Raw genomic sequence first — 10,380 nt, 5'->3', positions numbered from 1 at the left:
TATCTTATACAGAAGAAGTACAAATAATACTTGGTCATGAACATTTCCATTTTTATTATCCAGCCACGCAATTAATCTGTGTGAAGTACAGCAGCACTGGATTTTACTGATGATTATGCACCATGTGCAGACATTTTTTCTTGCTTGTAAATACCTTTTGTTTTTACCTGCACATTCCTTTTAACACTGATTTTCTTGAATATTAGTAGGTTTTCACAATAAAGTCTAAACTTCACTGTTAGATATACATATACACAATGGATTTATGGCAGTACTTTTTCCTAAATCCTAATCGTTTCAATGAAAGTAGCTGTTTAAATTATTTTTACTGTATTTGGGCAGGATGTGCTACAGTGCCATGTGGGATTCTTTATATACTGATTCATACACTGTTTAAATCTTTAAAAATCTGGATTCTTTAAAAGATTAGTATCAGGATTGCATTTTTAAGTTTCCATGGCAAAAACACATGTTTGTGTTGGACTGCTTTTTAATAGCATTTTTATGTAACTAATTGCATCTTGGCATGTTACAGGGTAAACTAATGATGCTGCTTCAAGTCCACCAGAGTCAACAAGTATACAGAAGTATATTGATTCACTGTACATAGGAAGGTCTGTCTATACAACCAAAAGGATTAAAAACTTCTCTTAAATAACTGTTAGATAAAGTCCAAACTCTTTCCCCTTCATGTTTTTATGCTTATGGCAGCCTAATGTAAAGTTGCAATTGTCACAGAACTACAAAACCAGTTGCTATAATTTTTAGATGATAAAAATTATCGATGATTTAAGTTCCAAGTATAGTGATGTAGTATGTGCATATCTTTCATATATAGAGAAATTAAAATATCTGGTTCTGAATGCTGTAATTCTCCCCCTCCCCCAAGTGACCAACCATTAGAAAAATGCATTAAATCATGGAAATCTGTAGTCAACTACTAACCATCACATATAAGCTGTAGGGGTTAGAAGAGATAAATTGATATTTTGAAAAAACATAGCCATACATCAGGCTGGATATGAATATTACTTATACAACAGTCCTATGTAGCAAGATTGAGACTACCTTTTGTGATGTATGGCATGACACTTCTGGAAGAGCTGAATATTTTTAAGGATACTAGAGTAATAGGTGAAAGTAATGTCAATTTAAGAATTCATGGTTCTTAATGAGTGCGTTATCAGAAGCACCTCTGGAAGCAGATGTAACTCTGCTAATCTTATGTCTCGTATTGCAGTGTGCACAAGGGTGATCTGCCAAAATGGCAAAAGGAGTGGAAAGCTTAAAACCAGTAAATGACAGTAACCCTATTCTTTACCCATGTGGCTCTGTTTATGCACAGGTAGATCTGTGCAAACAGATCTCCCTAAGCCAGAGTGGAGCTGAGCAAGGTTTTTCTGGTAGTATCAGGATCTGCTTCTTTCTTCCAGTTACTTTCCTGATCTGGAGGAAGTTGCCCCCAAAAGCCCTCTGTGTTTCTTTTAGATTTGCAAAGCTACTCTTTCTTAAGCAAGAACACAGACTCTTTTAATCCTGTAGTTAGTTATATATTAAAAATAGAAAGCCCAATGTTGATTATATAAAATGCAGATTGTTTTGTTTATGGATGAATTAATTTAACATGCTCCTGGAAATGGCATGCAGGATTCTGATCTCACACTGGTGCAAAGTCAGGAGTCATTCCCCTTCAGCCAGTGAAATTAAATAGGCATAAAACTGCTTTGCATAAGATGAATAAGGAAACCCTTTAGCATCATTTATATAGTGTATTTACTCAGTAGTAACAGAATTTTAGTGTCGTGATTGGACCAGTGCATATTATGAATTTGTGTGCAAATACCACCACATTGTTGAGGTTTCTTGGAAGGCAGCATGACAGTTTTTATTTTAACAGGCAGGGGCAGGCTTTTGATTGCATGCTGCCCCTTTTTGCATCATCAGACTAAGGGAAAAATAACTGTTGAAATAATTCGCCTGATCCAGTTAAACTGAGCTTGGGATGCCTGCCGGAAAGAGGTGATGAAGATAGATGTGCCACCTGTTTTGTCCACCAGTCCCAGGGACGGCTGGTTGCCAAACCAGTCCCCAGAGTAGCTTAAAGTGTTCTCAGAGCTGCTCTAAGCACAGTGATTTCTGGCTGGCTCGTAAGGCTGCGGTGGCACTCTGGATACAGCCTCTTCCCGCAGAAGTGTCTTTTGTGCCCAGAGCTGTGAGACGAAAGGCGTTGACCTGGCTACTTTGGCTCTCCACAGTCCCAGGATGCCTTTTAAAGCAGGGAATCCTTAGCTGGCTCGTTAAGGGAGTTTGAGGGTCTTTTCACACAGGCACCACACAGCTGAGAGGCTGGCGTTGAGCCAGAGACCCTCCTTGGTGGAGTAGGCTGGTGTTACTGAGAACAGAATGAGGTCTCTGACCTGTTCCGATAACATCATTTCCATGTTTCTAAGGATGCCAACACTTAATTTGACTTGGTGGCACTGCAGTTCTCTAGCAGTATGGTATAACATATAGTATAGTATAACATGCAGTCAAAGGGCCAATTCTCCTTTCATTCACACTGGGAAATTCCTCTTACATGTGTGAGGGTGCAGCAAAGGTGAAAATGCAAAATCTTATCATAGCAGAGAGGAGGATTCTGAACTCACATGGTGCAGGAGGATGGGTGGGTAGAGAGGGACATGACAGAGCAGAGCAAAGTTACCAAGCAGGAACGTATTGCAACAAGTCAATGTGCTGCTGCTCTTGGCATAGGTGAGCCAGCAGGAAAAATGGGTTACATGGATTGTCCCCAGGCAGAGAATGGGAAAGTCACAGAGGTACAAATCGGAGCATAATATTCTTGTAGATGAGGCATAAGTAAATGGCACCGTTTTTTTAAGACAGAATTGCTCAGGGAAACTGGTAGACAGACTGCATAGCAGCAATACTAAATGTTTTTTCTCCCCTGTCCCCCCTCCTGCTCCATGGTGTAAAAGAGGAACGGTTCAGCTGGTTGCAGAGGAACCTGAATTCAGCAGCATGGGCAGGAGGACATGCTGTCTAAGTGCTGCCAATGCAGGATGCAGCATAGTGCTGTGCCATTAGTACTGCTGGTAGCATGGGGCTCTTCAGTCAAGGCTTGATGTACTAATCTTTAATCATAACATGTTAGCCTCCAATTTTATCTCTCGTTGGTCAGGAGTATGTATCTATTGTTTTGATGAACTATCAGTGCTGACAGGGAGTCACTTTTTTTTCCTCAGTTGCAGTTTGTTTGCTTTTTGGGTACTGTTTGTTTTATTGAGCAAATTCCTGGCTAAAAATCCAATAGAAGGCAAAGGATAATTAAAGACAATGGTGGCTTCATTTTGTGATGAATGAATTCAGGAAGGAGAAGCAGGGAGACATATTAAAATATGCTTGTATAAAAAAACTCCGTAATGTTTTGAAATAACATAAAAACACTGCTGCAAAAGGATTAAGCCTGTAGATTTCAAAGTACTCTAAGTTTATTCAGTTGTAAATAAAAAGGATTTAACTTAGTGTTAGAATGTACACACGTAATTAGGCCTTATCTGATGACTGTTAGTAGGATGGTAAAGAGCTGTTTCAATATAAGTATGGGCATCATTAAGTGAATCATAAGTAACCTCTATATTTGCAGTTAGTTTCAGTTTGCTTGACATAGCAGGGTCTTATTCTACTGTAACTACTGGAGTTATAAGGCTAAGAGGGAGCTCTTCAACAAGCAAATCACTGGGAGACCTGTAATCCTTTTGCTGACTATGCTTCATATCAAAACTGTCTTTGACCCCATCCTTGAAGAATTCTATGCCTGTGGTGTTTACGAACTTTCTCGTGGTAATTCAAGCTGCACATAAGCCAATGTGACTGAGCTGCTGCCAAATGAAGTGATCCTGTTCCCCCAGCCATGGTTTCCTTCTGCCTCCTTTGCATCAAAGCTAGTGACAGTGAGGGTACAGAGTGGTCCAGACCAAGGCAAAACTGTTCTTTTTTTTCTCTTCACTTGATTAAGCTTGTGCTGAAATTAATTAATTTTCAGTTCTAACAGATCAGTTTAAAAATAAACACAAAACTTATGAACCAGATACACTGCCATATTCTATATTCTTTATGGAATGTACAGTACATGGATGTTGTTGCAGTTTTAAGGTGATAGATGGAAAGCCATTATTATGATTTTTCTTTTAGATAAGAAATGCTGATGCAGCCTCTAGAAGCATTCACATGGTCTGAGCCATGTTTCTGCACTTCTAGACACTGTGTGCTACTGTGCCCATATTAAGTAAAGGGAAAAATCAGATCATCACAGTGAACTGTTTGTACTGAAAGAATATTGATTTCATTATGAACTTCAAGTTGTTCATAAAGAGGTGTTTGAATGTTCTCATGATTTTAGGGAAATTAGTAACTGGAGTGTATTTTCTTGAGTGAAGTTTACAGTCTTTTACATCCTGGAGGACTCCAGGGGTCTCAGTAGAGATGAATGGGTCACAATATATCAGCATTTGTCTCATTTTTTGTTATTTAGTAAGCACAGAGACACGTTCTGTAACCTTGAACTTCAGATTATGAGCTTGCCTGTCCTCTGCAATGATGAACTTCCATAGGGCACTCAGGTGTTTGCAGGAGCTGGGTGCCCCATACAGAACACAAACCCTATTTCTAACGCACAGTTTTCTGATGTCAGATTGAGAAATGCTGCCTGCTGATATGCTCACATCCTCTGAAAACCAGCCCTGATACTGATGGCAAGTTCCAAATAGTAACTGTTTCTGATTCACCAAGTGCTGAAGTTAGTGTAACACGTGCGAACAATATCTTTATTTCAAAAGACCATGAGTTTGGGAAAATCTGTGGTTACTCCCACCTGCATAGGGATTCCTATTCTGGGGAAGAGGCTGGAGGAATCTCAGCTGCAAATGCAATGAACTGACAAGTATTTATAATCAGGAAATTACTGTGAATATATTTCTTCAGGCCTATCTCAACTGTTCAATTCCTACTGAACCCAGCCTCAGGTGCTTTCACAATGTTTGGTAAGTTTAAGCATTTGATCAAGTAGGTTTTGATTCATAGGAAAGCAAACAGGTTTGATTTTTTTTCTCCTTTCTTTCATAAATCCTAAACCAGTTAAACTGCATTCCTGTTAGCCAGGTGTCCTTTGTGAAGAAATAAGTATTACACGCAGTATGTATGCAATTTCTGGATAGAAAACAATCTGTGGTTCTGCTAGCATCCTTTGACTTACGAATCATTAAGGAATTTGAAGTGGTTTGTGCAGTCCTCACATTGACACACACTCTACTAAGATGTGGTTTAGACTGTGAAAAATAAGTTAAGACCAACTATCTTACTTTCCCTTCATGATTTTCAATGTGAAAACCACAGAATTTACTCACACAAACAGTGAATATTTTAATTCACTCATAGCTGCTAATAGTTTCTTGTGTTCATTAGTGTCTTACTTTGTGCTTTGTTTCCTGACATCTTTCTACTTCTTGTACATGCTCCTCTTAAGTAGTGAGTGTTTTCATCCTCTACAGTAAATAACTCTTCACAGTGGACTTGCACATTGTTCTCAGAGATGCTGGAGGAGGAAAGAGAAAAGGATGATGAATTAGCTACCAGGAAAATTTTGTAGTTTATTTACAAGGCAGTAATTAAAAAATAAAACCAAACGAACTTAAAACAGGAGCCTCCCTGCACCTTTAAACAAAATTATTCTTCTACTCTGGAATCTGATTCTGTATGGGACCTTATGTTCACGTATCCTTCTGAGTGTTTACAGTCTGTAGCAGTGCATTTCAAATACTTGCCTTGCCATTTCCTGCCTACCAGTAATTTTGTGGAGCTGTTTAAGTAGCTTAAATTTTAATCCACAGGTATTTGGAAGAAGGATGAATCAGTGTTCAAAAAACGCAGCTCATTAATTTTACATAATAGCAAAAGAATAAATAGGTCAGTATTCTGTGCATTATTTTACTAATAGGATAGTCTAATTACTGTGTAGTTAGTGTTTATAGGGTACTTTGAGGATGTAATTTGTTGTACAGGACTAATGTTGTGTTCATACACTTCTACATCTAGCTATACTTGGAAAGAAATAACCTTGCATGAAATCCTTTTGGGTTTCGGTGCACAGTGAAAGAAACCAGCGTGGGATTCAGCTGACCAAGTGCCTGTGTGTATCTCTGAGCTACCTGACTAGACCTCCACTACAAAAAGGAAAGAAATTGCCACATTTGAGGAAAATTTTGTTTCATACTAAAGTAGGTATCTGAAAATAGAGCATATGAATCATTTGTGTCTTCTTCTTGACTGCAAATGAAGTTTATGGTGGTTGGGCCTGATGTGGACATCTACCTTGACGATAACTAAAGTTAGGTGAGTGAAATCCCTGGTCCAAACTAGTTCGGTGTTTTTTGCAGTGATTTGGAAGCAAATACAAAGGCTGCTTAAAATGAGTCAAATAAAAGCCTGGGCTGGTTGATTGAAGGGACTGACTCAATATAACTTGAAGAGACTGTGTATGCCATATACGTACATACTTGGTTCCAAGCATATTTGACAAAGGGAGTGAAAAATGTTAAGCTCTTCTTCTTTGCCCTCCAAGTCTGTGTTTTTCTTTGTGTCAAAGCCTAGCAGAATAAGTTCCTAGAGTAAACCCATCCAGGCCTGAAGCTGTATCAGTCTGCCCTAGCTTCCTTACAGAGACTTCTGAGCTTGTCAGCCTCTCTTCTGGTCACTAGTGCAAGTGGTATCTCTGAAGCTGAGTCACAGTCTCACATGGTCTGTGGTAAGGTGAACACAAAGCAAATATAAGACCTTCCTCCCTTCTTGGATCTTTGGCAGACACAAAGCTCTCTCCAGCTTCCCTCACACTAAACTGATTGTCTTCTGCCAAGAGTCCTTGCAGCTCCACAGAAGCAGTTGTTCAGGTGATCAGTGGAATCCACATCTACCCACATTTTGGCTGCCCAATACTGAATGGCACACTTTACCTCAAACGTAAACAACTTCTTTCCTTCCAGGGACATCTTTGCATGTCCCAGTCTGGCTCTTCTCTAGAAAATCTTTATTTTCAGGTTTTTGCTAACTTTATTAGCCAAAAAACATCTTTCACAGCGTAGGATGGTGTTGTGTCCCTACAAGTCTTTCTCCAGCTCCTTCCCTCAGAACTGGTCTTCCAGATGGGCCAACGCAGGGCTGTGCTTCTGAGGGGGTCTCTTCAACCTTTTCCAAATCTCACCTCTACTTCCCATTTTTTGCTGTCCATACAAGCAGCTGACCCTCATTTCCAGCTTTTCTAGTAAGCCTCACCTCCATTGGAATAGGAACTGGCTAATACCCTTCTCCATGCACAGAAAAAATTACCTGTCTGCAATGACCAAAAGGGGATGAATATAGGGACTGATGATAGCATATGCAGTGTGACATCTCTAAGTTACAAATCAGATCCTTGTGTGTTGGGAGGAACCATGGCCTGAACCCTCAGAAGTTAATGAATTATGTGTAATTGGAACAACTGGGGAGGATAAGCAAGGATACCTATCTTTATTCCATAACGTTCCCTCTGCTTCCCAAAATCTCATGGCTATTCGGATAGTTCTGATGTAGAGTTCTGATGATGATGATGATGATGATGATGATTATCATCATCATCATCTTGTTTTCTCTTTTATGAGAGTCTTTTAGTGGCATGGCATGCACAGTCATTACCATCTGTCACACGCTGTCCTGTCCAAGGAGAAAACAGTGTAGTGCAGTCATATACATTCCTTGCTTAAACTTTAATGGGTCCACTGGTATGTGCCTACACTGGAAAATGTTCATATCTGAGAAAGTAGGAATGGAAAAAGTGTTCCTTTCACAAGGAAAGGCTTCTAATTGTCCTTGGTTCTGCAGAAAATTTCTGCTTCTTCAGGTCCTGAGAAAGCGCTCTCTCTCTTGCATATGTGAACTTGCAGAAAGGTCTGGGATTCCTGAGCTATATAATTGAGATTTCTTTTTGGATCTACTGACAATCTTTTAGATTTCCTCTGACAAGCCATAAAGCATTTTGAAGACCCAGAAATTGGCTCACAGTGGGAAATAAATTCCTCAGTTCACATGCTAAGCATCCGCCAACTCTGTATTCACATTTTTCTGCACAGTTTTATTTAATCTTCTACTGACTGACTGATCATCATTGTTGCTCCTTCCACCCTCCACATGGTAGAGTGTCCCACATGCTCAGGGAATGTTGTGGGGCAACTGATATAAAGACTTCTATTGTATGACGTTGGGAAAATTAGCATCTCTTGCTAGACAGTTCACTGCTGAGAGGTTAATAGGATAGCAAAGGCTTGAAACATCTAGTAAGGGGAAAAAATGAACAGGACATTTATGACTGAACTCAAGGACTGAACTATGTCTGCAACAATAAGACCAAAGTAATAATTGGCATCTTTTAAATAATTGGCTACTTTTTAAAAGTTATGCCTGTTTTGTAGAATGCATAAGCAAGGACAAATACAGCTCTTATCTGGGTGGAAGGGAAAGATATATAATGAAAATGCATAGTATGAGAAGGTTATGGCTCTGCAGATGCGCCCATGCTGTACTGCATCATACCAACGAGGAGCTACAGCCCCTTTACTGCCCCAACATCTGTAGATCTGCACTTGATTAGGCACAGGACTTCCATGGGATTTAAGCATAGGTATAGCACTGAGGATGTTAAGGGTCTTAGGGATTCAGAAATCACAAATGCACATGATCGCACACACTTCCCAGCCACAGAGAGTTTTGTGTAGTTAGCGACTATGCTTTGGTAGGCTGCTACTGCTGTCTGCAAAACAGGGCGATGCAAGTTCCTGGTCCCACCCACTTAATGAAAATCAAGTGAAACTTTTCCTCCCTGTGTTGAAATATCCAAATAGAGAAACCTTTCCAGGCCAGGAGGGGGTGGGGCCCTGGGGCTGTAGTTGGGCGCGCTGCATGCAGCAGGTAGGCAGAGAATTCTTCTACTATTTGCTGTTCTCCCTTACCACACAAGCATAAAAGCAACCCACATTAAGCTATTGCTTTGATCTTGCTCATTCTTTCTTACACATGTTGAGTAGGTTACATATGATTTTACTAAATAAGAAAAGACAGAAGAAGAAAAGAAATGGCAATTCATGGCTTTTGTACCTGTGCAAACATATTCAAGCAAGACAATCTAGAGCAATGCTTTCCAAATAACCACAAGTTAATCCCTGTCTCTGTGATACATTTACTATTTTTATCATCATACACAGTGTCAGATCACGTCTCTTAATAACCATTTCAGCCAGTTGAACTACAACTACAATGTACTATTTAAGACTGTATGTGAAACTAAATAGAGATGCCTGTATATTCTTGTGGCTGTGGTCAAGAATGTGGCACTCCATTGCTCTAGGTGCTAATTTTTTTTTTTAAATTGACTGAACAGATTAAAGGCAGTGAAAGAAGTGGATCTGCTCAATGCCCATGTGAGATTGTTTGAAAAGTTTGAGGAAAATATATTCTTAACGGGATATATTGATTCTGTGATCATTTTTATTAGAAGTAGTTTTAAAAACATTGTATTTACCATGCACATGTGTGTCTTATGTTCATTCTGGACCTGGGGAGAGCAGGAGTTAATGCTTGCACTGAGTGAGACGACAATCTTCAGAATATAGGAGATCATAAAATCCTGGCTCTCCAAGAGCTGGAAGAACACTAGTATTCCTGCTATGAAGTAGCAAGATTTTAGGGAGCTGTCTTATGTTCACTGTACATCTACAGGCAGATGTATCAGTAGACTGGTGTGGCTAAACAGGGAGCTTGGTGGAGCTCCAATGCAGAAAGGCAGTATAGAGGAGATGGAAGCAGGGACAGGCTATAGTGGAAGAATGTAGAAACATTGCCTGAGTATGTAGGGGTAGCCTCAGGAAATCCAAAGCTTAAATACAGTTGAGACTTGCACGAGAAGTGTAACAAAAAGAGCTTCCACTGGTATCTTAATATAAAAAGACTGTGCAAGGAAAACATGGGATCACTGCTGAATGGAGGAGGTGATGTAGTGACAGCAGGCACAGATAAAGCTGAGGTATTCAATGGTTTCTTTGTCGCCTTTACAACAAGCCATCCCATTCCTCTGTACTTAGGGCAAGGGTTCATAGAGAAATATCAGCAGTAGCTGAGGGTTGAACTGGGGATTATGTGAGAGAGTTTGACTGGAAAGTCCCATGGGACCAGAGAGACCACATCCAAGGTGCTGAGAGAACTGGTTGATGTCTCTGCAAGGCCACTCTGTCACCTTTGAAAGGTTATGGAGATCATGGAAGGTTCCTAATGACTGGAAATAGGTGAATGTTGCAGCCT

This window comes from Haliaeetus albicilla, chromosome 3, assembly GCF_947461875.1.
Source record: "Haliaeetus albicilla chromosome 3, bHalAlb1.1, whole genome shotgun sequence".
Classification (NCBI taxonomy): domain Eukaryota; kingdom Metazoa; phylum Chordata; class Aves; order Accipitriformes; family Accipitridae; genus Haliaeetus; species Haliaeetus albicilla.
The sequence above is the reverse complement of the archived record's forward strand: the minus strand, read 5'-3'. Positions refer to the sequence as shown.